At 41.6% G+C, this 25,163-nt stretch overlaps 1 pseudogene; it reads right to left on the reverse strand.

Annotated features, from left to right (window-relative positions):
- Positions 1-25,163, reverse strand: part of LOC114042167 — a 26,844-nt pseudogene extending 1,681 nt beyond the window's left edge.

Genomic DNA, 25,163 nt, shown 5'->3' on the forward strand with positions numbered 1-25,163 from the left:
TCTTCTAAAAGCCTTTCCACACTGATTACATTCATAAGGTTTCTCTCTAGTGTGGATTCTCTGATGTAGGGTAAGGTTGGAGCTGCAACTGAAAGCTTTTCCACATTCATTACATTCATAAGGTTTCTCTCCAGTGTGGATTCTCTGATGTGCAGCAAGACTGGAGCTGTATCTGAAAGCCTTTCCACATTGATTACATTCATAAGGTTTCTCTCCAGTATGGATTCTCTGATGTACAGCAAGATTGGAGCTGCAACTGCAAACTTTTCCACACTGATTACACTCATAAGGTTTCTCTCCAGTGTGGATTCTCTGATGTACAGCAAGATTGGTGCTGCATCTGAAAGCCTTTCCACATTGATGACATTCATAAGGTTTCTCTACAGTGTGGATTTTCTGATGTAAAGGATAATGGGCCCTCTTTTTGAAGAAATTTCCACACTGATTACATTCATAAGATTTCTCTCCAGTGTGGATTCTCTGATGTACAAAAAGATGAGAGCTTCTTCTAAAAGCCTTTCCACATTGATCACATTCATAAGGTTTCTCTCCAGTGTGGATTCTCTGATGTACTGCAAGATTGGTCCTGCAACGGAAAGCCTTTCCACATTTATTACATTCATAAGGTTTCTCTCCAGTGTGCATTCTCTGATGTACAGCAAGATTGGTGCTGCAACTGAAAGCCCTTCCACATTGATGACATTCGTAAGGTTTTTCTCCAGTGTGTACTCTCTGATGTACAGCAAGATTGCAACTCTGAGTGAAAGCCTTTCCACATTTATCACATTCATAAGTTTTTTCTCCAGTGTGAATTCTCTGATGTAGAGCAAGGTTGGAGTTGCCACTGAAAGCCTTTCCACATTGATGACATTCATAAGGCTTCTCTCCAGTGTGACATCTCTGATGTACAGCAAGATCAGAGCTTCTTTGAAAAGCCTTTCCACAGTGATTACATTCATAAGGTTTCTCTCCAGTGTGGATTCTCTGATGTTTAACTAGATGGCAGCTCCTTGTGAAAGCCTTTCCACATCGATCACATTCATAAGGTTTCAATCCACTGTGGATTCTTGGATGTAGAGCATAATTGACCCTCTTTTTGAGGGCATTTCCACATTGGTTATATTCATAAGGTTTCTCTCCAGTGTGGATTCTCTGATGTACAGCAAGTTTGGAGTTCTTTCTGAAAGCCTTTCCACATTGATCACATCTATAAGGCTTCTCTCCAGTGTGAATTCTCTGATGTATAATGAAGGATGAGTCTGCACTAAAAGCTTTACAACATTCATGACACTCATGTGGTTTCTCCCCAGTATGAATTTTTTGATGGTAAATAAGAGATGACTGTTGACTCAAGTCTTTCCCACGATGATGACGATCATAACATTTTTCTCCTGTGTGGATTCTGTGAAATACAGCACAGATCTGTCTCTTAGTGAAGTCACAAGGACCATCCCTCATGGAACTTTCCTCATGAGTCTCTTTCACAGAAATGCTTAGCTTTGCAGTGGTCTCTTTCATTTCAGGTCTAATCTCTCCTTCTGTAAAAAACAAACAAAAAGACATACAGACGGACAAATGAACACACACATATAATTTTATCCTCTTCCTTCCATTGGGAGAAAGTAACCTAATGGATCTACATCCTACTTCCCCAGGCTAAGAGAAAAGTCTTCATAGACAAATGGACACAATCAGTCATTTGAAAATGTCATTGGCTCACATCTACAGGATAATGTGATTTAAAAAGAACTTCAGACACAATCACATCGGATCCTCACAAATACCTGTGACACCAGTAGACCCAGCATTATCATTACATTCGTAAGGCAGGCCATGAGCTCAGAATGGCTGAGTGACCTGACCAATGTCCGTGCAGCTGAGAGAACTCCAACCCTGTGACTGGGCATGCTCTGTCCACAGTACGAGACAGCTTTTCTCCACCGAATTTTCTTTTGTTTTCTTTTTAAGAAAATTTATTTTATTATTGCATGTTGATTTGTTCTGTCTCTCTCTTCCGGTCTTCCCATTCACTGAGAAATAACAATATTGACAGTAGGCCAATTAACAACCCAACAATGGGGCTTTAAGTTCAAGGGAAAAGAAGAGTCAATCAGTGTGGCAAACTTCAGTGTTGCCTTATTTTAAGAAATTGCCACAGCCACCGCCAACCTTGAGCAACCACCACCCTGACCAGTCAGCAGCCATCAACACTGTGCCAGAGATTCCACCAGCAACAAGATTAAGAATCTTCAATCATTTGAAAGTTCAAATGATAGATAGCCTTTATTTATTTATTTATTTTTGGGCTAGGCAATGGGGTTAAGGGACTTGCCCAGGGTCACACAGCTAGTAAGTGTCAAGTGTCTGAGGTCGGATTTGAACTCAGGTCCTCCTGAATCCAGGGCCGGTGCTCTATCCACGATAGATAGCTTTTATTACCAATAAAATATTTTTAAATTAGAGTATATACATTTTTTAGATATAATAGGATTACACTTGTAACAGACAACAGTATATTGAAAAAATAACTTTTACATGCACAGAGAAATAAAAAAATTCATGTGACTTATTTTATTGCAATATTCACTTTACTGTGGAGCCCTAGAACTGAACCCACAATATCTCTGAGGTGTGCCTGAAATTTTTCTCATTCTTGTTTTGATTTTGACTCTTTCCTCCCCAATTCGACTCTCTGCCTTAAACTGTTTCTAGCCTCACTCCTTGAGTTCACTCATATCCCATTGAACTACATGTCTCTCCATTCCCAAACACTCTCCTTTTTCTGGATCAGCTAAGAGTGAGACTCCTGATCTGTTCCTTCTTCTCAACCATCTCCATGTTTGTAGGCCACATTGGCAGCTCCTTGACAGCAGGGACTGGCTTTCCCCTTCCTAAAGCTTAGCGAGGTGCCTAGAAAACTGTAGGCGCTTCATCCATGCTTAGTGACTGAGGACAGGGCCCAAGGCTGGCATCAGGCCCCAGGCTCTACCTCAGTCCCTGTATTCTGGTCTCTGTCTTAGTTGGCCAATGCAGGTTCTGGCCTCAGCCCCATTTCTGGCCTTTTCTTGCACCTTATCCCCTATCTTGAGTGACTTCTGTTTGATTCTAACTCTGTTGGAACCTGACCATACCCATAGTGAAGATCACAGAGACTTCTTTCTAGGCTCCTGAAGCATGTCATACTATGGGACACCTGGGAATTTTTACCTCCTATTTCTCCAAACTGAGAGTGGCTGTCAACTCAATGAATCTGGCCAACGATTCTCCGAGAATGGGTCAAAGATGGAGCCTCAGAGATCAGGGGAGGGACACAGGTTGATAATTTATGTAAAGCACAGCCTTGGATTAATTCTAAGTAAGGCAGCAAGCTTTAAAACTACTTCCATGCTGCTGAATGGACAGAAAGAAAATCATAAAACCAGGCTGCCTGGGTCCACTTCACATTCAGGCTACATAATCTCAGTGTGGCCCTCACTGTGGCAAGGCTATCCTTTCATACCTCCCTAACTGACTCCCTTGGGGCAGCTAGGTGGTGCAGTGGATAGACTACTGATCAGGAAGACTGGAGTTCAAATCCAGCCTCAGACACCTCCAAGCTGTGTGACCCTGGACAAGTCACTTAGGCCTGCTGACTTCAGTTTCCTCATCTGCAAAATAGGCCAGAAAAGTAAATGGCAATCCACTCCAGTATCTTTGCCAAGAAAATCCCAAATTGGGTCATGAAGAGTCAGAAATAACTGAAATCACTGAATAACCATGACTGAATCCCTATTACATTTACCAGAGCAGCTTTTCCATTTCTTTTTATTCTTCCCCAACCCTCCCTTATTTCTTGCTCCCACTCTCTCCACCACCCACTCATATTTCATTAAAAAAATTGGATACTTAGCAAGAGCTATCTTATCCTCCTTATCTGTCATAAACCAAAGGCCTTTTTTTCTCTATGATACCAGTAATAGATGAAACGGTCCTCCCTCTGCTAGCTAAAGCAAACTCCTTTCCATGTGTAAATCATCCCATTCCAGCCCGCCATCTTCCTCAGTATAATGCCTCTCCAGCATTCCTCTTTTTTCACTACTTTTCAGTCTCTCCCACACTAATGACTCCTTCCCTATTGCCACAAATAAAATCATCTCCCTAATCCTCAAAACACTGTCACTTGAGTCATTCAGCCTAAGAGATATTTTCAGATATCTTTCGTCCATTTCTTGGCTAAACAAGTGGAGATGCTCATTTACAACTGATGTCTCCAACTCTTTTCCTTTGCTTTCTCTGAAATTCTCTGCAGTCTAGCTCCCAACGTCATTGTCCAAAGGAAACTCCTTTCTCCAAAATGGCCCCAAATCTCAAAGTTGCTCAGTCCACTGGCCATTTCTTTATCCTCATCCTTCTTGACTTCTCTGTAACTTTTGCCAGTCAATCACCCATTCCTCTCTCTCTGGGTTTTAGTGACCCTTCTCTCCTGGTTCTCCAAACTAAATATATTCTTTCCCCACAACGCTCCCATCTCCCTATTCTTCCAATGCTCTCCAATGTATCTTCCCAGTAGTGCAGACTCACAAATGAAGTGTCATGCATTCCTTACTGACTCTCACAATTCACACTCCTGACTCCCATATACCCCCTTCTCTCCCAACACTGTCACTACACACCCCTTTATTACCAACCCCTCTCCTGCTCTTCCAGTCTTCTTTCACCTTATATCTCCACCAAGCATGGTATAATGCAGTGCTATGAGCCTCCCTTCTCTTCTGTGAACAGGACACTCCATCCCCTGACTCCATGTGCCGTCCTCACCATCCTGTGCCTAGAATGCTCACCCTGGCTTCCCTGAAGCCCCAGCTAGAGCCCCCCTTCCACAATAAGCCTTTCCAGTCCTCCTTCACTGTAGAGCCTTCCCTCTCAATGAGCTCCAACTTGTCCTGTCCTTAACAGGATTCGACAATGTTGTTGGCATGTTGTCAGCCCCCCTCCCCCCCAACCCCAGTCTGTGAGCTCCAGGAGAGCAGAGGTTGTCCCTTGTATCTCTTTAGATCCCTGGTGCTTAGCAGAGGGTCTGGCACACAGCAGGCACTTATTAAATGTTCATTGACCTGAAGAAGGTCTAAGAAAGAGCCCATATTGGAAAACCTAACCCCTTTTTGCACTTTCAGGGGAGGTCAACGCCTCCAAATTACAAACAATGACTTATTACAGGATCACAGATTTACCACTGGAAGAGAGCTTTAAGGCCATGGGGCCAAGTCCCTCATTTTACAGATGGGGAGACTGAGGCTCAGTGGTGCAGTGACTTGTCCAGGATCCCACTGCTAAAAAGTGTCTAAAAAAGAATTCCAAGTCAGGTCTTCCTGCCCCCAAACCTAGCACTTGCTTGGTCACCACACCTAGAAGCCTCTTGCAATCCCAGCTCTCACACACCTGCTTTCACCTCACTCACCTGGACAGCAGCTCCTCAGGCCCTCTAGCTCCAGCAGCCATGGTGCTTCCCTTTCCTCCAAATAAGAGATCAAATCTTCTCTGGGAACTGGCAGCCCTGGGCATGGGGAATCAGGAATGAGGATGGAGAAAAACTCGTAATTTAGTTTTCTATAGGGAAAAGAGTGTACATACAAAGCTATTGCATTTTGAGAATCACTCCATCATGTTCACTCATATCTGACTTCTCCTCATTTAATGCTTATAATGTAAGTAACCCAAAATAGGATATGCCCCATCAGGCTGGGAGAACCAGCTTTGGCCCTGTCCCCTACCCTGCTCCTCACTCCCTGAAACCTATTAACACCTTGGTACTGTTCATTCAGGGAGTCATTGCCTCTTTTGGTGAGATTCTCCAGCTGGGAAACTCAGTGAACCTTAGGTAGTTCAAATTCTGACTCTTGGCCAGTCTGTTATTCCTGCCATTGACAGGAGCTTGCAAACAAAGAGCACAGGATGGTTCCCAGGACTCCTTAAGCAAGGTTTCCACAGCATTTATTATGGGAGCTTTGGACAGAGGTGGGGGAGAAGATCATGGAGCCAGTTAGGAATCAGAAAATTTGGTCTTGGCACACCTTCTGCATAGAAGGATGGACTCACTACAAAGTTTCCATTATCTAGAAATTAGAGGCAGCTGGTAGTGCAGTGGAGAGAGCCCTGGGCCTGCAGTCAGGGATGCCAGGGTTTAAATCCAGCCTCAGGCAGTTACTAGCTGTGTGCCTCTGGAAAAGCCACTTAACCTCTGTTTGCTTCACTTTCCTCAAATGTCAAATGGGGATAATAACATCACCTAACGACATAATATTGTAAAGGAAGCACTTAGCACAACAGCTGGTGAACAGCAGGTGAATAGAAAGGCTTATTCCCTTCCTGTCTTTCCCACCATCTGTGCTGGAATGGGGGCATTGTAAAGGAAGATTCAGGACAAACCTGCCATAGCAGGCACAGGTAGGAGCTGTGAGCTGCAAATTGAGGCTTCTTAAGAAGAAAGTTCCCAACAGTAGGGCCATTCCAAAGAGGAAGGGGTCACAAGGAAAAGCCACCTGAGCAGTTTCCAGAGACTTGGTAGACAAAATTCATGTCCAGGGAGAGGCTGGACCACATAATGTGAGATTACTTCCGCACCTGAGATCTTTCAACACTGATCTGACATTTGACCTCAAACTACCTAGAACTAGCAAGAGACAGCTTCAGGAGCAACCAGGAAACCTCCAGGTTCTCTTCACACAGTGTACTGGCCTTTTATAGGAAAACCAGGCAGCAGGAGGACCCTGTCTCTTGGACACAGGAGACCAGCACTTTTCCTTTCTAGTAACTGATAAATGCTTCCAACCCAGCACACTCAGGAATGAAGATAGTCCCTGGTATTGCAGACTCAGAGTGGCCAGGGGAAGTGTCCTTACCCAGGGAGAGGAGGTTCTGGGCATTCTCCAGCATGACCTCCTTGTACAACTCCTTCTGAGGATGGTCCAAGAGGCCCCACTCCTCCTGGGTGAAGTTCACAGCCACGTCCTTGAATGTCACCAACTCCTAAACCATCAAAAGTCACAAGATTTAGAGCTGAAAGAGACTCCAGGATTCCTGTAGTCTAACCCTCATCACATGAGAGGAGGAAACTGAGGCACAGGAAGGGGGTACCTTCGAGGAGTGTCAGAGTCAACACTTGAAAGCATCGTCATCAAGAGCCCAGTGGAATACTGAGAAAAGCATTCCATATGGTCAGTTGGAATAAAGATGAGAAAGGTCTTGCTATGGAGTGTGTCTCCCTATGGGCTCTAGGGGAAAGTAGGTGAGACAGAAGCATATGTGGAAGAAAAAGAGAGAAGATGATGTGAAATTTTTTCCTTATTAGAACTGATAAAAGTGACAGGCTATAAAGAAAAATTGGCGAAGAGTTTCTGAGAAGTTGGCAAGTGAAGTGTATTCAGGGGTGGTGGATTTATGATTACAGAAAAGACAGGAAAGAAAAAAAGAAGATCTAGTTTATTTCCTGAAAAGCTAAAACAAAGTCTTATGTAGATAAACCATGAAAAAGCTTCTGGAGACACACTCATTACAATCTGGACTGAACTGAGGGCTATGAGACTTTCCAGCCAAGGGAAGGAGCGTTATCTCTTGTTACACTGAAGGCTTGAGGCTGCCCTGGGTACGATGTGTCATGCCCATAACAACCTATTCCTTTGCTTTATGATTGGTTTCATTTGTCAGTAACATATATTTCCTTAGTATAATATTTAATTCCCATAGTCGGTCATTTTTGTGGTTCTTTGTGCTCAAAGAGGACCAAAATGACATTACTATATCAGGGTCAAAGTGTGTCTGACCATGGGTGATCAGACTAGTAGAGCCCAGAACGCTCCACCACAGGTGGGGCACAGAGTCCATGTGAACATTTTGGCTGGAGAAGGCTCTGAATTTGCACATCTCACCATTCTTTTGAGCTACTGCCGTCCTGCTCAGCTCACACAGCACAGCACATTCTCTGATGTGGGCAAGTCATGCTGGGTGGTCTTTTGCCATGCCTCACGACCCATTACAAAGTTCTTCAGAGAGACCTTGGGAATGTCCCTGTATCCCTTCTTCTGACCAACTTGTGAGCACCGTCTTTGCTTGTGTTCTCTGTAAAATAGTGTTTTAGGCAAACATCTTTTTGGCATTTGAACAACATGGCTAAGCCATTGGAGCTGTGCTCTCTGCAGTAGAATGTGAATGCCTGGCAGTCTCACTTGAGAAATGACCTCAGTGTCCAGTACTTTATCTTGCCAGGTGATCTTCAGAATCTTCCTAAGACAATTTCAATGGAAGAGATTCAGTTTCCTGGCAGCTTTCACAGGCATACAACAATGAGGTCAGCACAAGAGCTCTGTAGGCCTTCGGTATGCTATGCAGTCCAATTCATCTCTCCTACACTTCTCTTGGGAGCCTCCCAAGCACTGAACTATCTCTGGCAAAGCAGGCATCAACTCAAAATTAGTTATCCCACACAGGAAATAATCTGAAGTACAAAATTTGCTAGTAAATAATGATCTAATTGTAAGAGTTTACAGGTTACCTTTAAGTAAGGTCAATTAATTCCTCAGTAATTTTTGACGAAGGTGGGATTTACAGAGCTTATTTTTATTACAGAAGAGAAAGAAAAAAAATCACAACAACCTTAGAAAACATGTTTTGAACAAAATTCAACTGGACGAGGCAGGTCATCTGACTACTTACTCCTCCTGGGTTTTCTTGACCCAGATTCATCCTGTGTCTATCAACCTGCCCATCAAAGTGAGAAAACCCCAGAAGGCCTTGCTCTGCAGCTGATGAGTTTTGCAACCAAAAGTATTACTTCAAAGGAGGATAGAGTCTGAAGAGAGACTGGAGAAGAGGAACTTGTGGTTTGTGAGCAGCAGTCACACCCCATCGTCCAGCTGCCAGAAAGGGAAACCCAGCCTCAGAAAATCACACTGCTCAATGTAGACTGAACCTCCAGCTGAAGGAAAAATGAAAAGGAGCTAATCCACCAAGACTGGAAAGAGGAACTCAGGCTATTGTTCACCTCTTTTCTCCAGCAGCCAGAAGGGGGAATTTAGCCTTTGAAAACAGTCTTACAATCCCATGATTATTTTAGTCCTACAACAATATGTGTCTTACTCCAAATTATCTGCTATTAAACGATAAAGTCTTATCAATTTGCGTATTCACTAAAGCTCCAGGTAACCCAGACTTAGGAGAATATCTATGTTAGTCTGGCTTCGCTGTGAGGGCTAGCCTTCCCAAAGAAGGGAACTTAATACTACAATGAAACTAAAAATAAATCAAAGTCATTAAATACTAACTGGTCTATAGATTATTTCTTTTCACCACCTCCTCACCTCTGTGTACATGCAGGAAAGTATACTGTCAAGGTAAATGAGCTTATCCACAGGATTCAAAATTTGCTGTAATTAATGGTTCCACATATGAATGGTGCCTTTCATTCCATAATATAATAAAAATGGAAATTGGTTCAAGGACCACAAAAAATATAAACCCAAATAAAGATTTAATGATCTTTACACTTTTTATACTACAGTAATGAAATTATGGGGGCAGCTAGCTGGGAGAGTGGATAGAATGTTGGGCCTCAAGCCAGGAAAAGCTGAGTTCAAATTTGGCCTCAAACCCTAACTAGCTGTGTGATCCTGGGCAAGTCATTGAACTCTGTCTCAGTAGTCTCATCTGTAATATGAGCTGGAGAAAGAAAAAAAAACCACTAATATCTTTGCCAAGAAAACCCCAAATGGGGTCACAAAGAGTTGGATATGACTGAACAGCATCAATTACCGATAACAACAAAATTATGCAGGAGATATTTTACAGGCTTGAAGAAAATAGCAAAATTCATTTGGAAAAACAAAAAACCTACAATATTCAAGGGGAATGAAGAAAAGAAGTCAGGCTATAGGGGGAGGCCACTCCCAGACCTCCAACTGCACTATGCAGCAGCAGTCACCAAAACCAGTGGTATTGGTAAAAATAAAAAAGAGAGAGAGAGACAAATGAATGGAACAAAGGAAACAAGGGAAATTCAGAATTATCAGAACTCAGTAACTCAGTGTTCAATAAAGTGCAAAACAGACTATTTAGGGTAAAACTCCTTATTTGGTTAAAATACTGCTGAGAAAACTGGGAAGCAGTCAGGAAGGAAATGAGGATTAGACCAGCATCTTACACCGCACTTTACAAGACATTCTATCTGGCTGTCAATGTTGTTGTTCAGCTGTTTCCATCATGTCTGACCCTCTGTGACCCCATTTGGTATTTTCTTGGTGAAGAAATTATCAAGGAAAACATCCCTCATATCTGGAGCCAGAAGATAAAGCAGAAATCAAAAGAATTCCCCAATCATCTTTTGAAAAAGATCCCACAACCAAAACTCCCAGGAATATTACAGCCAAATTGCAGAGCTCCCAGAGCGAGGAGAGAAGAGTGCAAGCAGCCAGAAAGAAGCAATTCAAATAGCCTGGAGCCACAGTCAGGCTAACACAAAACTGAGCAGCTTTTACATTAAAAAATCGGAGAGTGTGGAATATGATATTGAGCAAGACAAAGGAACTGGGATTACGACCATGCATCACATGCCCAGAAAAACTGAGTAAAATCCTTCAGGGGCAAAAGTGGACATCCAATGAATGGAGGATAATCAAGCATTCCTAATGAAAAGACCAGGGCTTGGGGCAGCTAGGTGGCGCAGCGGATAGAGCACTGGCTGTGGAGTCAGGAGGACCTGAGTTCAAATCCAGCCTCAGACACGTAATACTCACTACCTGTGTGACCCTGGGCAAGTCACTTAACCCCATTGCCTAGCCAAAAAAAGAAAAAAAAGAAAAGGAAAGAAAAGACCACAGCTGAACACACACACAAAAAAAATCTTCAAAGATAAGACCCAAGAGAAGCATCAAAAGGTAAACAGGAAAGAGGAAACAGAAGATATTTAATAAGGTCAAATTGTTTCTATTCCTACATGGGAAGATGATACCTGAAACTCTTAAGACGTTTCTGACTATTAGAGCAATTACAAGGAGTATATATTGACAGTATACACGGTGACGGCACGACATTCAAGAAAACAAAATTAAGGGGTGAGAAGGAGAACTGCATTCCAAGAAGAGGGAAGGGAAAGGAAGAAGGCAGTGAATTATCTCACATAAAAGAGGCAAAGAAGAGCGATTACAGAGAAGGGGAAGATCGGGGAGGTGGAATGGAGGGCTCGGGCCTCACTGTTATCAAATATGGCTCAAAGAGCGATAACATGCACGCTCAGACGGCCATAGAAATGTCTCTCATCCTATAGGGAAGTAAAGAGAATGACAATGGGGGGGCAGGACTGACAAAGAAGGGCAGGTTGGGGGAGGCCTTGGCCAGAAGCAAAGCACTGGTAAAGGGTGAGAAAGAGAGGATAAACAGGGCAAAATAGGACGCAGGGAAATACACAGTGAGTTCCCATAACTGGAAATATGAGTGGAATGAATTCACTCATAAACTGAAGAAGACAGCAGAATGAATTAAAAACCAGAATCCTACAATAAGCCATTGACAAGGAGCACATCTGAAGCAAAGAGTAAAGGTGAGGGGCTGCAGAAGAATCTATTATGCTTCAGCTGAAGTTAAAAAAAAAAAGAGTGGGAGCAATGATCATCTCTGACAAAGCAAAAGGAAAAACAGATCTAAGTAAAAGAGATAAGGAAGGAAACTATATCTTGCTAAAAGGTGCCACAAACAATGAAGTGATGTCAGTACTAAACACATATGCACCAAATGGTATAGCATCTAAGTTCTGAAAGGACAACTTAAATGAGTTATAGGAGGAAATAGACAATAAGACTATACTAGTGGGAAACCTCAACCTTCCCCACTCAGAACTAGATAAATCTAACTAAAAAATATACAAGAAATAAGTTAAGGAGGTAAATAAATTTTAGAAAAGTTAGATTTCTAGACTTCGGAGGAAATTGAATGAGAATAGAAAGGAATATACCTTTTTCTCAGTAGTATATAATATTTACGCAAAAATTGCTCATGGATTAGAGCATAGAAACCTCACAATCAAATGCAGAGAAGCAGAAATATAAAACACAGCCTATTCAGATCATAATGCAATAAAAATTACATTCAATAAAGAGCAGTGAAAAGATAGATAAAAAATTATTTGGAAACTCTTTCATCTAATCCTAAAGAATAAATGCATAAAAGAAAAAAATCATAGAAATAATAATTTCACTAAATAGAATGGCAACAATGAGACAACCTAACAACATTTATGGGATTCATCTAAAGCAGTAGTTTGGGGAAAACTGATATACCCAAACACTCATATATATCTACACTTAATTGTAGCCATGAAAAAAAAAATTGTAGTCATGGTGGGAGGTGAAAGGGCAAGGTGGAAGAAAGGGGAAAAAAGCACAAAGTAAAAAGTGTACAGTAGAGAACAAAAGAAAACTTACAAGGAATCAAAGAAAAGATAGATAGGTAAAACACAAGGCATAGTATTTACTATACAGATTTTATTGAAATGGAAATTTATTGCTCTATATTTTGAATCCTCTCTCCCGTTCTGTTGTGCATATGGCAATGTTTTTTTTTTTCCTTTCCTTACTTTGTACTTAAGTTTAAAATAAAAAAATTTACAAATTAAAAAAAAAAAATGCTCCAAACCACTTACATTTGTAAGGCACAACACTGAGGCAAAAGGAAAACGCCCAGGACTCTGCATAGTTCCCCAAACTCAGCCCATTCCCTATATCCTCTCTAACAAGGGAAGTACTAGGCCCTTCACAAATGCCAATTAACAGCCAAAGAAGGTACTCTTTCCTTTGGCCTGCTCCAAAGAGCTTTACTAAGGGCCTTTGAACATGTGAATGTGACCCAGAAGTCAACTTAACCTGTTTTCTGGAGTTGTCATATTTTCCAGCAACACCGGACCAGAGTATGCAGGAAGCCAGAACAGCCCCGGCCCCAGCTCATGGTATTTGGTCCTTTCAACCCTCACCGCCCTCTCAGTGAGCCCTTGGGAGTCAAACCAGCTACCAGACAGGATCAGTCAGTGTGCACCAGACAGATAAACTGTTTGTGCAGCTGGGACCCTGGAGGTTCAGCAGAGCACCCTGTCTTCAAGGTCTGCTAGGGAGAGCTTGGCCAAAGAAGCAAAGGGGAGGGGGGAGCAGTTCTGTGGATGTGTGGGGGAGGGGTGCTAGGCATGCATAAAGGAAGCAAAGACAAGACCCCTGCAGAAGAGAGAAGAATGAGGGAAGTGGTCGTCCTCGTGACTCAGGGATCATGAGGGAAAACTTCAAAAATGAACACGGGAGGGAGGGCAGCAACTGGGATGGGGGGAGGGGAGTGGTTAGTGCTTGTGATGCCAATATGCTGAGAATCAGATTAAAACACAGAAGGAGAGAGCAGGGCAGTGTTATTACTACTGTTTTCAATTCCCTGCCTATTTTTGTAAAGAAGCAATACATAGGTAGGGGATGGCCAGCCTCGTAGACAATCCTCTTTGTCTCTGGAAATGGCCTCTTTGGCTGCTGCGGGTCAAGTCTGAGGACAGAGTGCACTCACCTGGGCTGGGGGTCTGCGGCTCCCAGGGGCCATTCCCTCTGGCTCCAGGCTCCCTGCTGGGTCAGGCCTTGGTCCTCTGCAGGTTGAGCTGGGGAGGGAGAAGGATCCCAGGGCAGCAGGCTGGCCTGCAGGGATTTACAGGGGTGAGGCACTGCCCTCAGAGCAGAGACTGCAATCTACAGGCAGGGTCAGGCTTGGAACTGAGATGATTCTACTCTGTCCTACTCCTTCTCTTCTGTCCCCTCCCCTCCCCCATTCTCTTACAGAGACCCAGGAGGCAGAAGGGGCTTGGGATCCCAGATGGGATGAAACCAGGCAGAACCTCGATGGCTCCTGAATCAGAGCTCTCCCTCCAGTTGGTCCTCTGCCCTCCCTGCCTTCCCTCCCCCCAACTAACAAACCCATTATCTAGACAAGAGACTGACTACTTGATCTAGGTAGGAGGGAAGTTTAGAAAGGAGTCACCAGAAATGACCAGAAGAAGCCTGAGGCTGGGAAACAAAATCCAGCCTAGGATTCAGCCCCCTGGCAGGGGCCCTGAGGGCTCTGAAGGAAGAGGGGGAGGGAAGCAGGAGGCCTGGGGAAGGGGAGCACAGGTATGGGCTAGGAAGGGGACATTCTAATCCAGCTCATGGCAGGGAGGTCAGGGGCACTGGAGAGACAGAAGGGCTCCAGGTGGACACTCAGCCTGGGAAAGCGGGATGGCTGTGTGCTGAGGTCTAACTAGGAGGTGGGAAGGAAGCAGCGAGGTGGCACAGTGGATAGAGCACCGGTCCTGGAGTCCGGAGGACCTGACTCAAATACGGCCTCAGACCAGGCAATTGACACTTACCAGCTGTGTGACCCTGGACAAGTCACTTAACTCCAACTGCCTCACCAAAAAACAAAAATAAATAAAAATTTAAAAAAAGAGCTGGGGAGGACTCCTGGGACCCTCAGGAATAGCTTAGACTTGGAATCCCTCAAGGGAGACTGAGCACAGGGAGCCAGTGCCTGGGACCTGACAGCAAAGCAGCCCAAGAGCTGGGGGCACAAATAAGGGGGCCAGGAGCTTTGGTTCCTGCATCCAAAGTGGGTTCAGACTTTGGCTCCTCACAAGGGGCTCGGTCTGAAGGAAGAACAACGCAGTCTCTAAAAGCTTGGGGTAAGGAGACCAGACACCTGGGTCCTGGTGGGAAGAGAGAAAGCAGGATTCTTTGGTCCCTAGGGTATAAAGTCTGAATTTTGGGAAAAGGTGACCCAATGGTAAATCCGAGGAGGGTGACACCGGGCATTTGCGAAGTGACTGGGAGTCTGGAAAGGGTTAGGAGTGGGGAGCTGTCCAGTAGCCAGGCCTGGGAGGAAGGATTGCTCCAGGTGGACCGAGAGGACATGCACCACAAGATCAGATGAGGAGGATGAGATCCAACGGTGAGAGAAGCCAGCAGAAGCCAGGAGATGGGAGGTGGGGTGGGCGGGTGCTGGCTCAGACCTACCTGGATCTGCACCCGCAGAGCTGGCCTCCAGAAGGCAGAGAGATCCCAGCTCCTGCGGAAGAAGGCAGAGAGATCTCTGCTCCAAGAAAGGCAGAGAGATCTCCGTTTTAAGTGAAGGCACGGAGATCTCATCTCCAAGAGAAGAAGGCAGCATGATCTGAACTCAAGAGAAGGCAGACAGATCTCAGCTCCAAGGAGGAGATAGTTTAGCTGCAAGGGAAGAAGGCAGAGCTATCTCAGGACCAAGTTCTTGTTTTCAGCCGGCCCACTCAGGGAGGGTCCTTCTAGTCCAGGGCTGGGGAACCTGCAGCCTTAAGGCCACAAGTGGCCTTCTAGTTCCTTAAGTGCAGCCTTTTGACTGAATCCAAATTGTACAGAACAAATCTTTTTATTTTTATTAATACATTTTTGTTCATCTTTTATATTTTCATTTTATTTTTAAATGAACATATTTAAAATACCAAAGAATAAAATAAGTTTCAATGAAATAACCCTCCCAGATTAACCAGCACAATTAGAAGACTAGTAAGCCATAAAAGCTAAATTGACTTGGCAAGAGTTAATGGGGGTGGAGGACACCAGCCTGTTATCAGCTTTTGACAATGGTGTACTGTGTTTCTGTTTGAAGTGGAATTTGTGAATAGTTGCATAACTCAACAGTATTTTTTAATTCTGTCTGCTTAACAGCCCATCATGTCAAAGAAGACCAAGAGAATGCTGAAGGAAGAAAATAGATTTTTAATGAAGATTGGGAATAGCAATATTATCTTGTTCTGCTAAAGATGATTTGCTTGCTTTTTAATACTACAATATCAACATTAAAGAAATTCCGTGCTCATCAGCATTATAACACTCATAAGGACCAAAAATATTTTAAATCAGAGGGAGAGGCACAAAAGGTTATACTGCAGAAGTTCAAAGATGAAAAGCAAAAGCAAAGATGATTCTTTCAAGTAGCAGTAAGACCTGGAAATAATGCCACTGAAGCAACTTACAAAGTACATATAATTGGGGGAAGACATACAGTGATGTAGAAATTGTGAAAGAATGCATTGTCGGGGGACTTCTGGGAGCCAAGATGGCAGAGTAAGCAGAACGTCACTATCCCTCTCCCTTTTTGACGTCTTAAAGAAACAGAAAATAGAGCCCCAGGAAAAACCCCGGAACAGCAGAGGCAGCAGAAGGATGGGGTGTAGCAGTCTCTTAGCCTGGGGAATTTGGAGGATCAGCAAGAAAGGTCTGCTTCACCAAGGTAAAAGGGGAGCACATTCTGGGACTAGAAGTATCGCAGCAAGCCAGAGGCAAGCCTCACCTCAGCAAACCAGTGGAAGAACCTGAGCCCCATGAAATGGGAATGGATAGCAGAATGCATTAAAAACCATAATCCCAATACGTTGTTTACAAGAAACACATCTGAAGCAGAGAGACACACACAGAGGAAAGGTAAAAGGCTGAAGCAGAACATATTATGCTTCAGCTGAAGTAAAAAAAAAGCAAGGGTAGCAATCCTGATCTCAAACAAAGCAAAAGCAAAAACAGATCTAATTAAAAGGGATAAAGAAGGAAAATGTTATAAGGTACCATAGGCAATGAAGTAATGCCAACACTAAACATACATGCACCAAGTGGTATAGTATGAAAATTCTTAGAGAATTTCAGGGAGTTACAGGAAGAAATAGACATCAAAACTCTGCTAGTGGGGGACCTCAAACTCCCCCTCTCAGAACTAGATAAATCTAACCACAAAAAAACCAAGAAAGAAGTTAAGGAGGTGAATCAAATTTTAGAAAAGTAAGATATGGCAGACCTCTAGAGAAGACTGAATGGGGATAGAAAAGAATATACCTTTTTCTCAGCAGTACATGGCACCTACACAAAAACTAACCAGGTACTAGCGCAGAAAAACCTCACAATCAAAGGCAGAAATATTAAATGCATCCTTTTCAGATCACCATGGAATAAAAATTACATGTAACAAAGAGCCACAGAAAGATAAACTAAAGATTAATTGGAGGCTAAATAATCTAATCCTAAAGGATGAGTGGGTCAAACAATCAATAATTTCATCCCAGGGAATGACAATAATGAGACAACATACCAATACTTATGGGATGCAGCCAAAGCGGTTCTTAGGGGATGTTTTCTGTGTCTAAATGCTTACATGAATAAAGAGAAAAAGGATATCAACGAACTGCACATGCAACTATAAAAGCTAGAAAATGAACAAATTAAAAATCCCCAATTAAATACCTGATCAAAAATTCTGAAAAATCACAGGATTAATAAAATTGAAATTAAGAAAACGATTGATCTAATAAATAAAACTAAGAGCTGGTTTTATGAAAAAAAAAACAATAAAATAGATAAACACCTTTAGTTAATTTGATTTTTTAAAAAAAAGAAAGAAAACCAAATTACCAGTATCAAAAATGAAAACGGTGAATTCTCCACCAATGAAGAGGAAATTAAAATAATAATTAGGAGCAATTTCGTACAACTGTATGTCAATAAATCTGACAATCTTAATGAAATGGATGAATACTTACAAAAATGCAAATTGCCCAGATTAATAGAAGAAGAAATAAAATACTTAAATAACGCCATTTCAGGAAAAGAAATTGAACAAGCCTTCAATGAACTCCCTAAGAAAAAAATCTCCAGGGCCAGATGGATTCACAAGTGAATTCTACCACACATTTAAAGAACAATTAATTCCAATACTATATAAACTATTTGGAAAAATAAGTGAAGAAGGAGTCCTACCAAATTCCTTCTATGATACAAATATGGTGCTGATACCTAAACTGGGAAGAGCCAAAATAGAGAAAGAAAATTACAGACCAATTTCCCTAACGAATATAGATGTAAAATTTTAAATAAAATATTGGCAAAGAGATTACAGCAACTTATCAAAAGGATAATACACTATGACCGGGTGAGATTTATGCCAGGAGTGCAGGGTTGGTTCAAAATTAGGAAAACTATCAACATAATTGACCATATCAATAATAAAATTAACAGAAATCATATGGTTACCTCAATAGATGCAGAAAAAGCTTTTGACAAAATACAACACCCATTCCTATTAAAAACACTAGAGTATATAGAAATAAATTGAGTTTTCCTTAAAATGATAAGTAGCATCTATCTAAAACCATCACCAAGCATTATATGTAATAGGGACAAGCTAGAAGCATTTGCAATAAGAGAAGGAGTGAAACAAGGATGTCCATTATCACCACTGTTACTCAATATTGTATTAGAAATGTTAGCTTCAGCAATAAGAGAAGAAAAGGAAATTGAAGGAATTAGAATAGGCAATGAAAAAATAAAGCATCACTCTTTACAGATGATATGATGGTATACTTAGAGAATCCTAAAAAAACTACTTGAAATAATTAGCAACTTTAGCAAAGTTACAGGACATAAAATAAATCCACATAAATCATTGGCATTTCTATATATTATTAACAAAGGCCAGTAGCAAGAAACAGAAAGAGAAATTCCATTTAAAGTAACTGTAGACAACATAAAATATTTGGAAGTCTACCTACCAAAACAAACTCGGGAACTATATGAACACAATTACAAAATACTTTTTCATACAAATAAAGTCAGATCTAAATAATTGGGAAAATATCAGTTGCTCATGGGTATGCCAAGCTAATGTAACAAAAATGACAATTCTACCTAAACTTAGTGCCGTACCAATCAAACTACAAGAAAATTATTTTATAGAGCTAGAAAAAAAAAATTCATCTGGAAGAAAAAAAGGTCCAGAATATCAAGGGAAATAATGAAAAGAAATGCAAGGGCCTACCTATATCATATTTAAAATTGTATTATAAAGCAGCAGTCATCAAAGCTACATGGTACTGGCACTTAGAGAGTGGTAGATTAGTGGAATAGATTAGATATACAAGAGATACAGCACTTAATTACTATAGTAATCCATTTCTTTGATAAACCCAAAGACTCCAGCTTCTAGAATAAGAACTCACTATTTAACAACTGTTGGGAAAACTGGAAGAGTATGGCAGAAACTAGGCATAGACTGACATCTTACACCATATACCAAGATAAGGTCAAAATGGGCACGTGATTTAGACATAAAGTGTGAGACTATGGGCAAATTAGGAGAGCAAGCAACAGTTTACCTGTCAGATCTATGGAGAATGGAAGCATTTATGGCCAAACAAGAGATACATAACATTATGAAATAGATCATTTCAATTACATTAAATTAAAAAGGTTTTGCACAAACAAAGCCAATGCAACCAAGATTAGAAGGGAAGCAGAAAGCTGGGAAACAATTTTTACAGCCAGTGTCTCTGTTGGACAGTGTTCAGTTGGACTGAATTTGGTAAATTTAGTGGGTGCATGTACAGACAATGTACCTTCCACGACAGGAAGACATGAAGGGTTTGTTGCACAGATTAAAAAAAAAGTATTACAGATCCAGATGCTCTCATTGCTTTTCATTGTGTCTCACATCAGCAAAATCTCTGTACTAAAGCTACTATTTTAAGTGACACTTTTCAGCAAGTTATAAATATTGTTAACTATATTTGTGCAAATGCAACATGGCATTGTCAGTTTTGTAACATGCTAACATTGAACGATGAGGTATTCAGTGTGGATTTGCTGTATCATTCTTTTTTTTTCTTTGCTTTTGGTGAGGCAATTGGGGTTAAGTGACTTGCCCAGGGTCACACAGCTAGTAAGTGTCAAATGTCTGAGGCCCTATTTGAACTCAGGTCCTCCTGACTCCACTGCACCACCTAGCTGCCCCTGCTGTATCATTCTAAAGTGTGTTGCCTATCCCAGTGACAGGTGTTAGCCAAAATTTTATCTCTGCAAGAATCAATAAATTTTATGAAGAGCAGAATCAGTAATGTGAATTATTGAAAGAAGGTTTCTATAGGAATGCTGCATTTCTGTATGATATGTCAAATCAAAACGACTTGAATATTTCTTTGCAAGGTAAAACCAAGTCCATATATAATATTTGGCACAAAAAAAATCCAAGCATTTCAAAAAAAGCTATCTTTTTTCAAAACACCTCTTCAAAAGGAAATTTCAGCTGAACATTTTCCACAGTTAGCAAAGGTTACCGAAGAGCAAGATGACATATGGGAATCATTTGAAGATTACACAGCTGTTATAGATCTATAGACTGGAGAATACAATGAAAGGTTCACTGATTGTGGGAATCATGACATCACACTCAAATTAGCATTTTAGCCTCACCTAGTTGATATCGTCCAGGCACCTTAAGAACTACAGATGGAATGGATTGAGATCTCAGTAGATGATATTTTAAAGTCATTGTTCAATGCTAAGAAAGATCCAATTGAAATATGGAAAAATGCAGTAGAATACCCACACCTTCAGCAACATGCCCTAAAATGCTTTCTTGCTTTTCAAGCACTTTATTGCTGCGAAGCTACATTCTCCTACCTAACCCAAATCAAGAAGCCCTTAAGGTCACAAATGGCTGATACTCATCTAGAAGACCAACTGAGACTGTGGACCTCCATGCTGCAACCAAATATTCAAATGTTTTGCAAAAACAGACACAACAAAGTCATTAAAAGATTAGTTCACTTTAAAATTAACAAATAGTTTCCATTTTTTGAAATTACTAAGTACATAGTAGTTAGATTTTTTACAAAATAATGCTCATTTTTAAGTATATCTAATTGAAGTTTCTTCAATGCAGCCTTATTTGATCACAGATAAATATTAATACTGACTTCCAACATGAAAATGTAGCCCACCCCTGTCTTAGTCCCAGGAGCCACCCTCTGCCCAGCTCCTCAGAGGGCCCCGGAAAGGGCTGTTTCCTTCAATCACACTCAAGGCCAGGACCTCAGGACCCTGTCTCCCTGACCTCCCCAACCCCTGCCCTCCATCACATGGAATGCTTTGGCCACTGGAAGCCTTCTTCTGCCCTAGAATCCACTCAGGCCTCCCCCCCCCCCCCCCCCGCCAGAGCTCATATTCCACCTGGGCCACCACTGACCAGGCTGGTCATCTCTGAGAGCTCCTCCTCCCCGATGCCTACATCATCTGATTTCTTATTGGGGGAAAGATTCAAGGCTTTAGGAGGTGGGAGAAGGAAAGCAAGGAAGAGGCAACTGGGATTTCCAGGAAAGCAGGTGATTCATGGCAAAATGGAACTTAGTTTCAAAATGGAGGTTGTTCACAGAATACAATCAGTTGGGTTAAAAAATTAGAAGGTGGGCTCATCTAAAGGCAGAACCACCCTTAATGTAAAATACAGTTAAAATTTGGCATTTAAGATGTTACATTTAGGAGATGTAAGAATAAGAATTAAATGTAATTGGATCAGAGCTGCCCCATTCTATGCTCTGAATGGAATCAGTCTACACAGTCAAACAGATAAATGGCGAAAGTGGTTTTTATATCTAAAACAATTCTAAGATAATCAACTGAATTGATGTTATTTAACTGACAATTTTGTTTCATGCATTAAAATTGTAACATTCTTTATGCTATTATTATGCTTCTAATTTTTCTCATTTTGGGATTTGGGGGAATACATTTTATAAGAAATGCTGTTAATTTGAAAAAATGATTTTTAGACAGTTATGTAATTGTACCCTTGGAAAATGAATTGTTCTTTTGATCTGGATAGTGTAAAATTATGAATTAAGCTGTAAAAATGTAGTTACAATGTTTAAAAACTGTTACATATTTAATTGGGTATATTTTGCTTCAAAATGAATACTTTTTACCAAATAATGAATTCTTATCCCAAAATCTTAAATCTTTACATTTGTCAAATACAAGTTTATTATGTTTATTCGATATCTCACACGACTTACCAAGATAAAGTCAAAATGGATACACAACCTAGATATAAAGAGAGATTTACAAGGAAATTAGAAAAACATGGGACATACTATTATCAGACTTATGGATAGGTGAACAATTTATGAATCAACAAGAGGTATAGAGGAAAATTAGGTAAAAATGGATAATTTCAATTACATCAAATTAAAAGGTTTTTGTACAAATAAAACATGTATAGCCAAGATCAGAAGGCAAACTGAAAACTGGAGAAAAAAAATTTATATACAGTTTATCAGATAGAGGTCTCATACCTAAAATATATATAGAACTTTGTCAAATCTATAACAATATGAGTCATTCCCCAATTGACAAATGGTCAAAGGACAGTTTTGACAGTTTTGACAAATGGTCAAACAGACAGTTCTCCAATGAAGAAATAAAAACAATTTATAGTCAGATGAAAAAAGTGCTCTATATCATTACTGATTAGAGAAGGGCAGATTAAAACAATTGGCTAAACTGAGAGAAGAGGAAAGCGACAAATGCTGGAGTGCAGTTGGAAAAACTGGGCTACTAATTCATTGTTGGTAGAACTGTAAAATGATCCACTCATTTTGGAGAGCAATCTGGAATTGTGCCCAAAGAGTTCTTAAACTACCTATACCCATTGACCCAGCAATACCACTACTTAGTCTATTTCCAAAGATGATTAGGGAAAAAGGAAAAGAACCAACATGTTCTAAAATGTTTATAGCAGCTCTCTTTGTGGTGGCAAAGAACTGGAAATTGCAGGGAGGTCCATCAATTGGAGAGTGGCTGAACAAGTTGTGGTATATGATTCTGATGGAATACTACAGTGCTATAAGAAAGGATAAGCTCAAAGATTTTGGAAAAACATAGTAAGGCTTGAACAAAATGATAAAGAGTGAAACCAAGAGAACATTGTATACGATAATAGCAATGTTGTTTTAGGAATGATTTTAAGCAACTTTTTGTCTATTATAAATATCCAAATTAACTGTAAAGGACATATAAAGAAAGATGCTATCTGCATCCAGAGAAAGAAGTGATAAATAGAAGTATGTGCAGAATAATTTTACATGGGTTGCGGGTTGAGAAAAGAAAAAGAAAGAAAAAAAAGAAATTTACATGATAATTTTGTTGTATATTGGAAAGGAATAGCAACTTGTGCTATTTGCAGTTATTTGCAGTTTCAAGTACAATCATCTTTTTTATTGTACTTGTTATGGAAATGCTTGTTTTACTCCATAAATTAAAAATTGAACTATTTAAAAATAATAAATCATGGAAAGTACAAAGAACCTTGTAAATTCTTCTTATTGTTAAAAGGATAATTCTTTATTCAGACTTTCACTTGGATTAAAGAGGCAAAACTCAGGATTAAGAGAATTAAAAGAAGTTTCTGATATCATGTCAAGTTGGCAAAACATTGCGGAACTTATCACTGCAAATCAGCAAGGGATTCGAGGTGAAACCTGCTTTTATTAATAATTTTTGTAATGAGATAAAAGACAATTTGGATAAGCCCAAGTCAGGAAAAGGGACATTGCATCTGAGCACCTCCTTAATCACCAGTACATGAGGGCTAACAGGCACAAACTGATAGGGGGAGACTCATGATACGGCAACTCAAAAAGACAAGTTCAAGGGACCCCTTCACATTCCTCAGCGTTTGCAATGTGACAAATAGCAGGCAGGATCAAAGCAGAGGACTGAGTGATGCCATCCCCAATGCTGATTTCCTTATGGACTAGAAAAAGTTTATTTTATAGGCTTGTTTTTCTGCATTTCCTGTGAGGTTTCTATGCCTTAATACATAGTCAATTTTTGTGAAGGTGCCATTCTTTTCCTTAATTCTTTACTTTATTTTATGATCAGATTTATCTAGGCCTGAGAGACCTAAATTGAACACCCCTAAATTTGCTAAAACAATTTAGTGTTTATTTCTTTCAAAGCTACACATACACACACAGACACAGACACAGACACACACACCCCTAAGTGCACTACGGCGCCACCTAGCCACCCTTAAGTGTTTGGGTGGTCTCTAACAGTCAATGGTCAATAAGCATTTATCAAGTACCTCTCATGAGCCAGATATTGTGCTAAGGGCTGGGGACTGAAAGACAAAAATGGAAGGACAGTCCTTGCCCTCAAGGAGCTTACTATCTGATGGAAAAAGACAGCACTCAAAAGGAAGCTAAAAAGGCAGGGAGGGGGCAGAGAAGATACGGGGTGGGGGGGGGGAAGAGAAGTCAGGTAGAGGAGCCCCAAAGCAGCAGAGCCAAGAGAGGAATGAGGAATGTGGGAGTCAGAGTCCAGGGTGTGGAGGGATGGATGAGGGAGGACTGAGAAGGAAAGAGGTTTGGAAAAGCTTCTGTTAGGGCTGAGTTAGAGAATCAATTACCATCTGTAAAAGGATGGCCTAAGAGTGAGAGCCCACATTATTAATAAGTGTGATAAAGTAAAGAGTTGTGACTCAGGAGGGTGGGAGGTGAGCAGAATAACCAGGTAACTGCACCATAAGCTGGTAAAGAAACCAAGGTTTATTCAGTTTGATAGGAGGGTGGCTCTCTCCCCCAAGGAGAGTTCACACCACTCAGGGAGGAAAGCAGTGTTTTAAAGGGGCCACAGAAGAGTGGGAAGGCAATGGGGTGAAAGTGAATTGAACAAGGTCCCTGCTGCTGGGGCTCCAGGATTATGTGGTGAAACAACCCACTCACCCAGTTTCTGCATAACAGATTAAGGGACAGGACTAGGAGCTGGGGGTGGGGGGGACTCCTGGGACGGGTTGGTAGAGCTTAGGCTTGGAATCCCCAGGGGAGACGGGGCACAGGGAGCCAGTCCCTGGGATCTGACAGCCAGGCAGCCCGGGAGCTGGGGGTCCAGAGAAGGGGGCTAGGCAGGAGCTGGGGGTTCTGTATCCAAAGTGGGGTCCTCGGGGCAGGCGGAACTCTGGATCATTACAGCGGAGGGGGGGGGGTCGAAAGGGAGAACAACTCAACCCCTAAAGACCGGGTCAGGGACACAGAACACCTGGAGCCTGAACGGGGCTGGAAGCAGGGCTCCTGGGTCCCTACGGTAAAGTGAGCCTCAGAACCTGCAGAGGGGGAAGAGCCTAGCAGTGTTGGGGGGGCGGGCAGCGGGGGCCCTCACACCACGGAGGAGGAGGGGGGAAGGAGGAGGATGGGGGAAGGAGGTGGAGGAGGAGCCCCGAAGGCAGAGCAGCTGGGGCCTACCTACCTGGGACCTGCAAGCACAGAGCCCAGACTGAGCTCTGCTCCACGC

Source organism: Vombatus ursinus, unplaced genomic scaffold (genome assembly GCF_900497805.2).
Source record: "Vombatus ursinus unplaced genomic scaffold, bare-nosed wombat genome assembly UNPS02014270.1, whole genome shotgun sequence".
NCBI classification, from domain to species: Eukaryota; Metazoa; Chordata; class Mammalia; order Diprotodontia; family Vombatidae; genus Vombatus; species Vombatus ursinus.